The 14,825-nt window shown below is 52.3% G+C and overlaps 1 pseudogene; it reads left to right on the top strand.

Moving 5' to 3' along the window:
* The first annotated feature begins 718 nt into the window (after positions 1 to 718).
* LOC120617780 (uncharacterized) lies at positions 719 to 837 on the top strand (annotated as a pseudogene).
* Positions 838 to 14,825: the final 13,988 nt, after the last annotated feature.

The following is a 14,825-nucleotide window of genomic DNA, read 5'->3' as shown; positions in this document are numbered from 1 at the left end:
GCCTCCCTAACTTCGCCTAGAGGTTCACAGCAGCAGCAGACACTGCTCAGTTTTTCCTGTTTTTGTTTCACAGACGTTCAGAAGTGTCACCCTTCTCCAGAAGGAACTCACCTCGCCCGGCTGGCTGGGAAGTCAGATGTTTTAATAGTGAAACAGAAGAATGGGGTGTGGTGCCAATAGGCACAGACGCAACGCAAAGGCGCCTCTTGAGACAATGGCTTCAATATGCAGCTGCTCCTAAGTGACCAGCCGCCCTCCCGCACTAATGTCAGAGATATTGGAGACTTAGAGGTGGCGCCTATTGTGACATTATTGGCAAAAGAATGTGGATGAAAGGTGTGGGGAAAGCAAGCCCTACACAGAGAAACGCCCATTCCTCCAGTCTTTTTTTCTTTGGAACTGGGTTTTGACCCTAGAGTTCCCTGACCCCCTGCCCCAAACCCTTTTTTTCGCCATGGGTTTGCTGAATAACCTTGTCTTTTTTCAACACCACTTGATATTTCTCCGTAATAAATGTCACTCATTTCTCAGACAGCAAGAAGTTAGAGCAATTTCTGGGGTCACCCCTCAAGCCACACACACTATCTCTTTGGTCTGTTTGCCATCCACATCAGAGTTCCTGCAGAACTTCTGGGCTGCAGCCCCTCATCTCGATGCTGTCCATTAAGAGGAGCCATGAGGCTGGCTTGCCACCTGTACCTTTAATAATGCTTGGTAAGTCTACGGCCATGCTACCCTGAGCAAGCCCTATCCCGTCTGATCTCGGAAGCTAAGCAGGGTTGGGCCTGGTTAGTATTTGAATAGGAGACCGTCTAGGAAGAACAGGTGCTGTAGGCATAAAAAAATTTTTTTAAATAAGGGATTGTAAGCTGACAAGGTCCTTGCAGTCTGTGAGGTCAACCAAAGGTTGTCTCACCTCAAAAAATAAATAAATAAAAAATAATAATAGTGCTTGGTACACAGTGGATGCTCAGTAAGTGGGTGTTTGAGAGAGTGTTAACTATTATTGAGCACCCACTGGGTGCCAGGTACAGTGCTGAATTCTCTATGAACATACTCTCTTTAATCTTTACAATAACCTTAAAACACAGCAGCATTTCCCTCCTTACAGATGGGGAAATTAAAGTTCGAGGAGCACAGTGGGCTCGTCTACACTCACAGAGCTAGTTGGTAGTGGAGCTACGGTTCGAATGGAATCAGTCTTCCCCCACAGCAGTGCCTGTGGTAGAAACCCTCTGGGGGTGTAGGGGTGTACGTGTGTGGGGGCAGGGCGGAATTTCAGTTGCCTGTTTCCCGTACTGGGAGCGTCCAGATCAAAGCAGACATCCTCTGAACTGTGTGTGCGCGTGGAACTCAGGAGAGACGTGTTTGGAGAAGCTGCAGGGAGGAGTGTATGAGAGGAAACAGGTTGAGGCAGTAGGTGGGGCACACTGCAGGCGAGGTGACATGGGCAGGCTGGTGACAAGCTCAGCTGGGTCCCTGGGGTTTGGAACAAGGAGGGCAATGAGGGAGGGGCCGTGTGCAGAGGTCACCGCTGGGCCCATCACAGCTCAGTCTGACCTGAGTGGTTGTTTTTTTAGCTGGACCAACCAAACTTGTCCCAGCAGCTCCCTGGCTTTCTAAGGCCTTCCCTTCCTTGATCCTAAGTCACTGGGCTAAAAAAATATAGCATGTTTATCTGGCCGACTCCCAAGATAGAGCCTCGTAAAGTTCCAGCACACGGAGAAGTGAAAGAGGAGAAAGCAGTAATCTGTTTATTTTGCCATTCGAGGGCTATTGAGCATCTTCTCTGCACTAGGTACTATCACAGGTGCTTGGGATATAGAAGTGAACCAAGAAGACAGAGACCCCTGCCCTCAGGTTGCTTCTCATGGGGGCTGGAGGGACCGTACCTAACAACCGTAAGAAATAAGTAAATTAGACAATAAAGGCTGTGAAATAAAAACAAAGTGGAGCAAAAAAAAAGGGGGACCAGGAGTGCATGTGCGGCTAGGGCTGGGGGTGATTCTGGCCGTCAGGGAAGGAATTATCTGTGCAATGCCAGGGGAAGAGCGTTCCAGGCACAGGGAACGACCCGGTCAAAGCTCTGAGGCTGGAGGGTGAATAGTAGCAGAGCAGGGGCTGGAGGAGGGGAGACAGGGAGGTGGGGGGAGGAGGAAGAGATGAGGACGTGGGCCGGGGGCGGACCTAGGAGCGGGAGAATGAAGGCCATTTCTGAGCGGAGATGTGACATGATCTGGCTTCTGCGCGTGGAGGAAGAAAACGGATTTGGAGACTGGGGGGATATGCAAGGGAGGACCGCGGGGCCCGGGGCGAGGTAGATGCAGTGGAGATGAAGGGGAGCTGGGTTCTGGATATAGTTGAGGGAGGAGCCGTCGGGTCGCCCCATGATTGGATTTAGGGGGGTGAGAGAAAAAAGAGGAGACGAAGACGACTCTGGATATTAGACCTGAGCAACCGCTGGAGCGTCATCACTGACCAGGAAGACGAGGAGAGCGGGTTTGGGGGGCGGCGAACAGGAGTACAGGGTTGGATCTACCGCACCTGCCACATCGGTCGCCCCAGTCGGACATGTCAGGTAGGCAGTTAGGCAGATAAGTGGGGGCAGCCAGAGACAGGGCTGGATGACACTCTGCGGTGTCATCCTACAGACGGCGTTTGAAGCCACGAACCTGAATGAGATCGCGAGAGAGCGAGAGCAGAGAGAGAAAGCGCAAGGGCTGGGCCCCGCGGCCTCGCGCGTCAAGAAGCCCTGGAGACGAGAAGGAGCCGCCGGGGAAGCAGGAGGGCGCTGGGAGAGCTGCACGCGGCCCGAGGAGCCGGCTTCGAGGAGGAGGAGGGCGGGAACACCTGCCTCAAGCGGTGCCCAATCCCATCTTGCCGCTTTTGCTGTGCGGGAGATGCTGATCCCCTCGCTAGACTGTCGGACTAACAATGCTCATCGAGGGCGATGCAGATTTAATGAAATAACGTACCAGAAACATAGGGCCCTTTGAAAGCTCTTCTCGACTGGGCGTTTCTTTCTATGGGAGAATTCATACAAATAATAATGATAATAGAGTAAAATCATAACGATGATGGTGATGCTTATTTGTGTCTCAGAAATCAACGTCTTAGGCGTGCCTTGTCCATGGGCAGCGGCAGGAGTTGGGAAAGTCCATGTGGAATAACAGGCAGCCATCAGCGCTTGCTGGGCACAGGCTGAAACTCAGGGACCAGGGGACTTACCGTGGTCGGGGGACTTCACAGGAAATGGGTACTGGATGTGGAGAGTTGGTGGGCGGAGCGACATCCACGTGAAGAGAGGATGGCACGATGTCACCGAGGGGCAGCGGGGGGACCGATGAGGACTGCTTGATTAGAGTGGCATGTGCTGGTGCGTGCGTTCAAGGAACAGGGACAGTAAGCAAGAGGTCGACAAGGGAGGTAAGGTTGGGTCACATTCCACGGTGAGCATATTATGTAAACCAACAACCAAGCCACCAAAGCCTGGTGGGTCAGCGCCTGGCCCTTGGACGAACACCGTGCCCCAGGCCCTTACCGAGCACAGACTCCCATCTGTCGGCATTGCGATTGCCCTGTTTACTGTTGAACCCCTGGCTTAGTACCCGGTTTGAAGGAGGCACACGTGGTACACATGGAGGCTGAGGGAGAGGGTCCCCTCAGACCATACAGAGGTCGAGCCTCCTGGGGCGGCCCTGTGTCCAGCTCCCCGAAGGCACCAAGTAACTGGGAATGGAAAGGACACACGACCCCAGGTCTGACTTGGCTAAGACCTACCTCAGAGTCTTTGGAGCCCCATCTGTCCCTTCGAAGCCCCTGGTGGGAGTTTTAATTCCAGGTGCCTGGGAAGGCCCACTGCCTTTCACCACTCCCGCGCCCAGCGGACTCCAGACAGGCAGGCCAGGGGCTCCCTGCAGGGACCCACTCCGGGCAGGGTCACCAGCACAGGTGGCAGTTCTTTCATCCTCTTCTCTGGCCTCGAGGCCTTTCTTGTTCCTTTCTGCTCCGGCCTCCCTCATGCTCAGATAAGGAGCTATTTTGCTACCTGCCCCTCCCCCACCTGCCACTCTTGTCCCCTAGGCCTGAGTCTGGCTCTCTCAGAAGGGGAATCCTGAAATGCCCTGCCCTTTGGGGAGAGGGAGAGGGCCACCAGCTGCCATGCAAGGGGAGAGGACAGCAAGGAAGCAAGTGACTCAGATGGAGCCAGTGGGATGGAGAGGGAGAGGCAGGAAGGAGCAGGTGTGGAGCGGGGCGGGATGGGGGTGCGGGAGCAAAGCCAGACCTGCAGGGTCAGGGGGAGCCTGGGCAGAGATGAGGAGAAATGGAGGAGGCCTGAGACAAAGGGAGCGCAGAGACAGGGCCCCCAGCAGTGTCCAGGGGGTGGAGGGAGTTGGGCCTCCCTAGCTCTGGTTGGTGGGTGTTGATGGGGTGGGGGGCCTCCAGCAACCAGCAGAAGTTCTGGGCCAAGAAGGTGGTGGGATCTGAAGGAGCATCGGGGGTCTAGAAGAAGGGGATGTACGGGGACAGTGCTGATTTTGAAAAAGGAGGGAGATTAGAGATTTTAAAAATTTCAGTGTCCCTCACTAATTGGGGCTCTTAAGTATAAACAACTCTTACTACAGTATGTGCTTTGCGAGTTGGTCACAGTATAGCTTATCTGAGCTGCTGACAGTTTAGTGAATCAGAAGGAGTGAGGGCAGAAGCATATGTGACTGCGTGTGAGTGAGGGTGAGGGTGTGTGGATGAGTATGTGTGTGAGAGTGAGGGTTTGAGTGTGAAGGTGTGAGCATGTGAGTGTGCATGTGAGAGTGGGAGTGTATGACTGTGTGTGAGGGTGTGTGTGCATATGACTCCTCAGATCAGCCACGTAGGGGTCCCTCATGGACCTAAGGCAGGATTCACCATGTCTGGCCAGTGGGGCTGACCTACAGAAGTTTTACTCCAAGTTCCTGTGGCTGCCATGGAGCAGCTCACCCAAGAAGCCCTCAACGTGAGAAGGGAGAGGTGACCAGCAGCCCATCAGAGGAGGGGACAGCCCAGCCCAATGCTGCCTGATTGCTGGGAAGAAGACTCTAAATAAAATGAGGAGATCGTTCCCATGAAGACTCTGGCCCCCCCAACCAAGGGTAACCCTCAGGGGGGACATGTCCACTCTCACAGTCCAGAGCCCTGACACTCAAGCTGCAAGCAATGGGAGGCAGTAGCTGGTGACACCCTGTGGGGCAGGAACCTTGGAGGCATCTAGGGTTGGGGGCAGAGATGGCGGAGTGTTGAGAGCTGGCAGGGGGTTGAGGCCTTGTGAAAGAGGGCACAACAAAAATAAAAGCCAGTGACATTTTACTGTGGGTCATCTGCGCCCAAAGCATGGAGAGGCCTGGAGGAAATTCGGGTACACGGAATAGGAACAATTAGAGACTATTCATTGTTTTCAATAGCTAATATTTACTGAGCACATGTTTGTCCATTCCAGGCCCTGGGCCAACTACAGTGAACTAACCAGCGGCCCTCCCAGTCCTTAGGGATTCACTATGCAGTGGGCAAGATGAGCATCAAAATGGGTCATTACATGTCACTCGTAAGTAGTAAGTAATGATAATGATAATGATGATGACGACAGCTGGCATACTGAGCTCACGTGTCCCAGGCACTGTTCTAAGCACTTTACACACCCGAACTCACGCCGGGATTGAAGTAGGTGCGGGGCTTGGGGGGCATCAGAGAAGGGCCCTCATGCAGCCTGGTGCCAAGGGTGGGGGCTCCTCATCTTCACCATCCACCTCAGTCCTGGAGAGGAGCTGCTCCGCAGAGAGAGCTGTATTTCCCACAGGGTTCTAGATTGGGTCAAGGAAGGCATCTGGACCCCCAGCAAGGCATCCTCACTCTTGCTTCTCCCTGGACCAGTGGCATTCCTGGCTGGCCAGCCTCCGGCTTTCTCTGCCTGGGGCTGGCTGGGTCAGACATGTCTAGACCAGAGCAACCATTACCTAAATCTCCTGGGCCCGTCTCTAGGGCTGATGCCCTCGGGGCCTCCTGAGAAAATAGACCTGGGGGGCGGGAGGGGAGACCACGTGGAAAGAGGCAGACAGAGGCTTGGCATGTTGTTGGAATAGGGAGGGAGGAGCTGTGAGGCTGGTGACCAAGGCTGGACCACTGGAGGCCCCCAGGTGGAGGGAAGAGGAACCAGCCAGCTCCCTCCTGCCCAGCTCAGAGCCATCCTCAGAGGGATGGGACACAGGACTGACAACTTAGAGGTAGGTGGGGAAGGCGGAGATAGTAAGCTGCCCAGGCCTTTGTGCGGCTCCGTGCAGAACGAATGCGGCCCACCCCTTCCCTTCCCACTCCTGGCTCTATCCTGTATCTCAAAGGGCCACCAGTGCTGCCACTGCCCGTGTGGACACCCCAGCCTGCACGTCCACACCCCACCAATCAGCAACCCCCGGCCACTCCTTGGGCCCAGGGAAGGGTTGCAATATTTGGAACATAATTATACTAAAAAAATTATTCCTGTATTTCTGAAATTCAAATGTACCTGGGTGTCCTGTGTTTCACCTGGCAGCCCTTGCCACGGGTGTCTCCACCAACCATCAGGTCGGCTGTCAGGAGGCCCAGGGTGGGGCACCCTCACGAGCCCTGTAAGTGAGCTCAAGCCCACCGGACAGGGACTTCCAGGCACGGGGGTGTGTTGGCGGGACACAGACTCTGGGTGGGCACACCTTGGCCCTACGGACTTTTCTGGTGAGAGGAGGGTCATATCTGGGTCCCCTAAAGCTCAGGAGCTAGAGCGGGGCCCTTTGCCTGCTCACAGGTGGCCTGGGATGAGCCCCAGCCCCCACTCAAGTGAAAGCTTGCCTCTGGCCAAGGGCATGCTGGGACCTTCTCGGCCTCCTCAGTGCCTTTACCTCAGTTTCTCCAACACACCCATGAGGCAATGACCTCCGACGCTGGGAGACATGGCAGAGAGGCTGAGCGCTGGGGCTGCATTTAAATTTCACGTGAGCAATGAATAATTTTTTTATCATAAATATGTGCAATGCGATATTTGGGACAAACATACTAAAGAATGATTTCTTATTGATCTGCAATTAAAATTCAACCTCATATCCTGTTTTTATTTTGCTTTTATTTGTTCATTTTTGATAAATCTGGCAACTTTACTAATGGCTGGGGCATTGGAGCCCCACAGATTAGGTTCAGACCTCAGCGTCTCCACTTTCTAGCTGTGGGAGCCTCTCCGAGATTCACTTTCCTTGTCTGCCTCGACACGGGTGGAAGGTTGAGATGACAAAGTGCCTGGCCTAAGTGACAACTGTTATTATTGTCCCTGGCTGAGATCCACAGCTAGAAGGCAGTGGGGCTGATATTCACCCTCCGACCTCCAGGTTCAGGTTGCTCGGTCTTCTCAAGGACACGTGGCCGCCTGCTGCACCCGCCTTTGGCCCACACCCACCTAGCTGTCGGGGGGCCCTGGGCAGACGCTGTGGAACTGTGGAAGGAGGTGCGCTCTGGTCTGGATATCCTGCATTCTCTATCGACCTGAGAAGCCCTGTGGGATCAGCCCCCTGAGGGGCTCACGTTTATTCTTTGCCTAGTATATGCCTGGCATTTTGTTCTCTAATTTAATTCTCGCCCAAACTGTTCCTTCTCCTTTCGCAGCTAAAGGTGTCTTCACAGCGATGCCGGAGAAGGCCCTTGCTGCTCCCCAGTCTGGATCCCGATTCCTCCAGCTGACCCCACGGCTCCTTCTGACCTCCTGTGGGCCTCTGCTCACGTTCCTCTTCCCAGGGAGCCTCGAGATATAAACGCCACAAGAGCAGGTTTTTTTTCCAGTCTGTTTTGTGTACTGACATGTTCCCCGTGACTAAAACAGAGCCTTGGACAGAATTGTCAAATGAATTGAAAATAACAATGATAACCATAACAGCGTCTAACAGTTATTTAGCACCTTCTGTGCCTCAGAACTGTTCTAAGCACTTTACACACATTCGTTTACATAGCTTCATCCTCACAACACCTCTACGAAGCACAGAGCAGGCGCAGAGAGGGTCAGTGACTTGCCCAAATTCACACAGCTGGTGGGCAATAGTTTTGATATGTTCGGCTGAGTTCCCAGTTGATGATCTTTCATATACCGTGCTGGGGTCCATGTCCTTGGCATCTGCTCCTTTCATGTGCATCATGGCCCCGTCGGTGGCAGCCCTCCCACCCCCTCTCCCCGTACCGAGTGTCTCTTTGCTTCTTTACTGTTGACTTCATCTCTTTGAGGGCAGAGACTGTCTCCTTCATCTTTATAGCCTCAGTGTCCTGCCTGGTGGCCAGCTCATTGCAGGGTCTCCTCTCCACTGTCCTGGTGAGCTTGCACAACAACCTTGAGGGGTGGGAAGCACAGGCATAATCAGTCTACCACCCTCATTTTATCGCAGAGGGAGGACATTCAGAGAAGTGAAGATGTGTTGCAGCAGAAAGAGCAGGCAGTAACCAGACCCTGGGCCTCCTGAGTCAGCACTTCCCTGACCAAGGCCCGCTGGGGTGGGGATCCACCCTGTACAGCCCATGGGTTCTGGCTGCTGCTCCAGGTTTTGGGGGTACCACCACCTGTTAGAAGTGGGCCAAGGCAAAATACAGACATGAAGTAGGAGTGGGGTGGGGGACGTGGAGAGTGGACGTGGAGATGCAGCCAGGCCCTCTCCACGGAGGCCTGTGGGGGCTGCTGCTTGGAGCTGGAGAGGGTGAGTGGCGAGGTGAGGCACGGTTCCCAGCCTGTGATGCATGTCTGCCAGGTGTGCTTCAGAGCAAACAGGATGCAAAGCAGGGTATATTTAGCCTGTGGTTGCTGCCGTGGTACCAGCCTGCTGCCTGGTCTCTCTGTGGGGGAAACACTTCGAAGGTTTTCCTCTGACGGGGGAATGTGTTCCCAGGCAGGGTGGGATGAAGGGGTAGGAGGTGTTTGGTTTGCAATGAACAGAAAACCCAGAGACTCATGGCTCAACCAAGAAAAGACAAGTTCCCAGGAAGCAATACATCTCAGCTGGAAGCAGAAGGACTTTGCCCTTCTCATTGGCCACTGAGGGTGTACTGTGGACAGATTCATGCTAGAACCTGGGAGTGGCAGAGAGAAGCTGTTCCTTTCTTTCCTTCCTCCTCCCTCCCCTCCCTCCCTCCCTCCCTCCCCTCCTCCCCTTCCTTCCTTCCTTCCTTCCTTCCTTCCTTCCTTCCTTCCTTCCTTCCTTCCTTCCTTCCTTCCTTCCTTCCTTCCTTCCTTCCTTCCTTCCTTCCTAACATTTATTACATTTCTACTATGCACCAAGCTCTGAACTAGGTGCTGAGAATATACCGGAGAAAAAAGTACCTGTCCACTTTGAACCTCAGTTTAATAGGGGACAAACACTACAGGAGCTCTGCTGTTTATTATTTTTAGCTGTCAGTAGTGCTCTGAAGGAGAATTACTGGATGCCATGAGAGGATAAACTATGGAATTTCAGTCTGGGAGTCAAGGAAGGCTTCCTGGAGGGAGTAGTGTTTAAGCTGAGTTCTGGAAGGTGTCTAAGAGCTCTTTTGGCAACTTGCTTAGAGTAGGAAGTGAGAGAGGCTGAGCAGCAAGCATTCCAAGCCCAGGGAGTGGCACACGCCAAGACCTTGAAACAAAGGACCATGGCTTCTGCATGAAAGTCACGTATGAAAGGCTCCCTAGTGGCTGGTGCCTGGATACTAATCCTATCGGGAGGTGATGCCCCTGCCCACAAACACCCCCTAGCCTGATAGGAAAAACAGGAGAGTTCAGCCATGAGAGCAGATTCCATTAGCAGCAGAGATGCGGAGGTCTGAAGTGGTGATGTTTGCCATGAAGGGACGAGTTACTTGGGAAAGGCTTGCTGAAGAAGGCATGTCTTGGGTTTTGAAGGTGGGAAGTGTCCTGATATGGCAAAGGATGTAGGAGTCTGAGGAGCTGTGTGCAAGGCTGAGGAAGTGGGAACAAGCATACTTCAGGTTGGAGAGGGAGGTGGGTAAATGACTCCATTTGGACCTGTAAATTCTCTCTAATTAGTTTGAATAGCTACTCTTTATTTCACAACTACTGTGCGTTAAGCAAGCCCTTGTCTTTCTCATCTAATCCATAATCTGAGGTAGGTATGACCATCCCATTCTACCGATGAGAAAAAGGAGGCTCAGAGGATTAAGCCACCTGCCCACCGTGACACGGAGAAGAGGTGGTAAGACCAGCAATCAAACAAAACGGGTCACTCTGTAGCTCGTGAAACCTCCTTCCCGACCTGACATCTTGGGCATTGTCCCTTCCTGCTCTGAGGAGACCAGTACCTCACACACCAGCTAAAACCCTGTGTAGCCATTTGCAAGAGTTGGTTAGTGACCCAGCTCTGGTCGCAGACCCGTTGGTGCACATCTCACCCTTTTTTCCAGCCGCAGCTGTGGAAAAGGCGAAGCACAGAGGGTGCAGGGTCTGCCTGAGATCGTTCCTCTGTCTTGTGCCCACTGTCCGCAGCCTTGATTGGTATCGCTAGAGCTGGGTTTTTGTTTCTTCTATTGCTATATCCCCAGTCTCCAAAATAGTCTGGCACATAGTAGTCACACCATAAATTTTGTTGAAATAGATCTCTCTGTGGGTGGTGCAGTGTTAAGGGGATTTTCACATGCACACACAATCCCTTTCCTCTGGCAGTTGGTTGTCTGATTGAACATAATATAACACACACGTGCAAACATGCACACATGCAAGTGCTCACATGTACACACATAGGAAGCCAGTCGAGCCAGTCTCTACCTTAGCCGAAACATTGGGGAACGGTTATTTTCTACCTGAGCCATATATGATGAAGGAGTGTTTAGGTGTAGTAAGATGGACTTGGGTTAGATTTGAGCCATCTAGCTATTTTTTTTTCCAGCAGTGAAATCAACCAGAAACAAAAAACCAAACTAAACCATCTAATATTTTGTTGCCTTCTTTTTGGAGTTGTTTATGGGGGGAGGAGATAATTTATGTAATTAAGTTTACACATCTCTAGTGTACAGCCAGATGGATTTTTACACATGTAACATGAGTATAAACTGGTGAAACCCCAACTCAGATAAATATACAGAGTATTTCTCACACCCCAGAGTCCTTCTCATGCATTCTCCCAGAAAACACCCTTCCCCAGGCAGAGGCCACTGCTGTATTTTAGTTTGCATGTCCTTGACCTTCATAGAAATGGAACTATATCGTAAGTACTCTTTCGTATCTGGCTTCTTCTGCTCAACAGCATGCCAGTGAGGTTCATGATTGTTGCTCTATGTTGCAGTTCATTCTTCTTCACTACTGTACTGCATATAAAACTATATTTCAATTAATTTATCCATTCTCCTATTGATGGGCATTTGGGTCATTTTATTTGGAGCTATTAAGAATAAAACTACGATGAACACTCCTTCCATGTCTTTTGGTGAGTGCAAGTGCTAATTTCTATTGACTATCCATAAAAAATTGCCTTGCTAGGTAGGCTTACGTTTAGATTTACTAGGTTTGCCAAAACGTTTCCCAATTGTACCAATTTATATTTCTGCCAGCAACATATGAGAGATTGGAGAGTTTTTAAGGTCAGGAATATGATGCTTTATCCCCCTCCAACTTTCCTGGTCATTTCCCACAAGATTGGACAGAAACATTGGGTATTGGAGCCAGGATCTCCATGTCCTGGTGAAGCTCTCGCTGGTTCATAGAGAATCAAGGATTCTTTGTGGAGCCAGGAGTTCTGGGGGTGGGAGGTTGGGGGTGCCAGTGGGCTGGGTTGGGGGTGTTCTGTGGGGTAGGGCTTCTCCACAGTCCAGGTGCTCTGAGAGCTTCTCCATGATGCCCTAGTAGATTAGGCTGGTGTCAAGGTGACATCTCCAATCTAACCACACATAAAAGGTGGGTGGTGCTATTTATTCTAGAATGAATTTATGGCTGGAAATCCACTTACCACAGTAGAATCTGGTCTTATGCCCTCTACTCAGCTCCTTCCTTCCTCCCTTCTATCAGAATTAATATCTGCTTCAAGGAGATGGGTCAAACACTCTGGTCTCCGGAAGACAGGAGAGGTGGGTGAGGCGTTCCATGATGTCTGTAGGCCCCTTGAAAAGGCTGAAGTACTAAAATTCTTGGACTCCTGGCAGAGAAAACAGTAACCAGACAGGGAAGGATGATGGAGAGGGCTGAACGGAAGAGGAGACTGCCCCAGTTAACTTGGAGAGGTGTCTTCCAGGGAAGCTTGCCCTACTGGTGTCACGATGTGATGTGATGCTGTGATGTTGCCTGTAATGTGTCTACAGTCAAGAAAAAAGGAATGGTCACTGTGTCCCTTGATGGGCTCACCTCTCCACTGAGACTCAGGGATACTTGGGGAGAATGAAGTTAAAAGGAGCCCAGAGTGGTCATTAGGGGGTCAGTCAGCCCTGCTTCCAGTCCTGGCTCTGTCCTGTACTAACTGCCAGGCCCAGAACAAGATGTTGGAGCTTTCCAAGCCTTAGTTTTCTTGTCTGTAAAATGGGGCTGGTAGGAACTCACACCTCCCCGTGATGTTCTGTCGATTAAACAGGCGAGGTACACAATGGCCTCACGAACGCCGCTCATTCTCCAGGAGTGAGAAGTCCGCTGAGGGGAGGCTGGAGCTTCCTGGGATCCGCCGCTGGGATTGATCCCGGAGGCTGCGGTGTGGGGCGGGGAGACCATCTGCCTGATTCTATCGAGACATCTTGCAGGCTCAGTATTCTCTTTTCTGAGAGCGAACAGAAAAAAGAGACTTAGACTGCAGCTGAAAGGATCATAGTAACATAAGTTGAACAGCGGGGACCAAAGCAGGCTGCAGAGTCACTGTTCATGAAAGTGTTTGGAAGGAAGAGAGAATCCCCCCTAGGGGGTTGGGGATGGAATTCTACTTGGTGTCACGAGAATGTTGTACTGAGATGAAGATCGCTTAGAGCCACTTGTCTCCCGTTCTAGAGGCCAGGCCACGAGGAAGGTGTGACTGCAGGTTCAATTGTCTGTGAGTGCTGTATTCGGTTAGGGGCAAATCTGGGTTCCACTCTCTGCTCCCTCTGGACTCTGTTATGGGAAGAATCTGGAACCCTCTCCCCAAGGCTCCAGGCCTGGCATTCTCGGTTATTCTTCCCCTGGAGGCCCTTGGAGTAGGCTGGAGACCCACGCCAAGTAGCTCCTTCCCTTGGCTACAGAGACTTTGAAATTGGCCAAAGCAGGCCCTGTCCCATGCTGAATCAAGCTCAGGGGTCGCTGGGCTTCCTCCCTACCCTAGAGCTGTTGCCAGGCCCAGTTGAGTACGGGCCAAGCTTGGGAAGGCACTGGGTGTGGGGCCTTCCTTCCAGTCCCGGGAAGGGGCTGGGGAGGAGGCAGGACCCCAGTGAACTTGCACTGCTGGGGCGGGGGTCAGTCATGGACTAGGTATGGGGGCAGAGGCAACCAGCCTGGCACTGTGAGAACAGGGAGACAAATCTCCATTTTCATGCCTCTTAGGTGGCCTGAGACAGCTCCCAGCAGGAGCAGGACCCCAGGCGGTTCACTTAAAAGAACCAGTGCCCAGGAAACTGACTCAGGTAGCTGCAGGCAAATCCTTTACATTTAACTCTCCAAGCTAAATTCTAAACTTGGTTGACAATTTCAGTTCAGTTCTTTTGTTTTGCTTTGATAAACAAAGATTGTATACACTTAGGGCGTACCACAGCGTGCTTGATCTCTGTGTACATTCTGCAGCCAGTACCAGAGTCAAATTCCTCTCTTGGTTCTTTATCATGCATCCCACTCTGGCCTCCAGGGGCTCCTTCCCTAGGATAAAACAGCGTTGACAGTAAGCAGTAGAAGTCATCATAATAATAGGGGTCTGGCCTGGTGCTGTCCCCCCACCCCCGAGGCGAAATGCACTCTAGTCACTCACTGCCTGGAGAGTCTTCAGACTTCCCCAAAGTGCCAAGGAGTCTAAAACTTGGAATGGACTTGCACCTGAGGCCCCTCCTGTTCTGCTCCTTCCCATTACTGTTTTAAGGTCTGAACCCACAAAGAGGTCCCTTCCTGGAGGTGCCACAGCCAAAGCAGCAGTCACCAGGTCTCTCAAACGACCGACCAAAGGTCAGGCAGTAGGGAGGGTGGGGTACATGGGGTGAGAAAGGGAAGGATGGGGATAGGGTGAGGAGAATAAAGCACAGTGCCTCTCGCTCTCCACTTCCCCACCCCCGCCCAGCGCTGTTATATGGAGGAATAGGAATAAGAAAGTCTTCCCTTTCAGGACCAAAGCGATCATGGGACTCTTGGGACAATTGAGGATGAATAGGTGGAAGATGGGCTAATTTGCAAGTTATTTTTGCACTACATTTGCATGCTTTTTATGTACTGTCTAGAGTATCTCCCCGGGAGAGTCCCCCAGGCCCCACTGTTTCTTCTCCCTCCTTTCCTGAGGTGCTGCCTCCCCCAGCGCTGATGGGAGAGAGGTGGATGGGGCTCCCCCTTCATCACAGCTCGGTCTGGTGGGGGCCGTCGGGGTGGGGACCTCATACTGGAGTCTGAGGATGGGGCCCCCGCGGTGAGAAAGCCAGGGGTAGGGGAGGGTGGGCGGAAGGGGAGTCCTCTGCTGGGAGGGTGGGGGTGAAAGGGACAGGGTGTCGGGATGAGAAACGTTCTGGCTCCAGCCTTTTTTCTAGATGGAGGCCGGAAGGAAGGAAGCCAGATGAGGTGCCTCCTCCCGAATCCTTGTGAAGTTTCCTTTCCTGCTTCAAAGCAGGCCTAGACATCAAACACCTTTCTCTTCCGTGGTCCTGCACCCCCACCCAGCTTGCCCTGCTTC

Source organism: Pteropus medius, unplaced genomic scaffold (assembly GCF_902729225.1).
Source record: "Pteropus medius unplaced genomic scaffold, Ma_sr-lr_union100, whole genome shotgun sequence".
In the NCBI taxonomy this organism is placed as follows: Eukaryota; Metazoa; Chordata; class Mammalia; order Chiroptera; family Pteropodidae; genus Pteropus; species Pteropus medius.
This window is presented reverse-complemented; position numbering and strand designations above follow the sequence as displayed.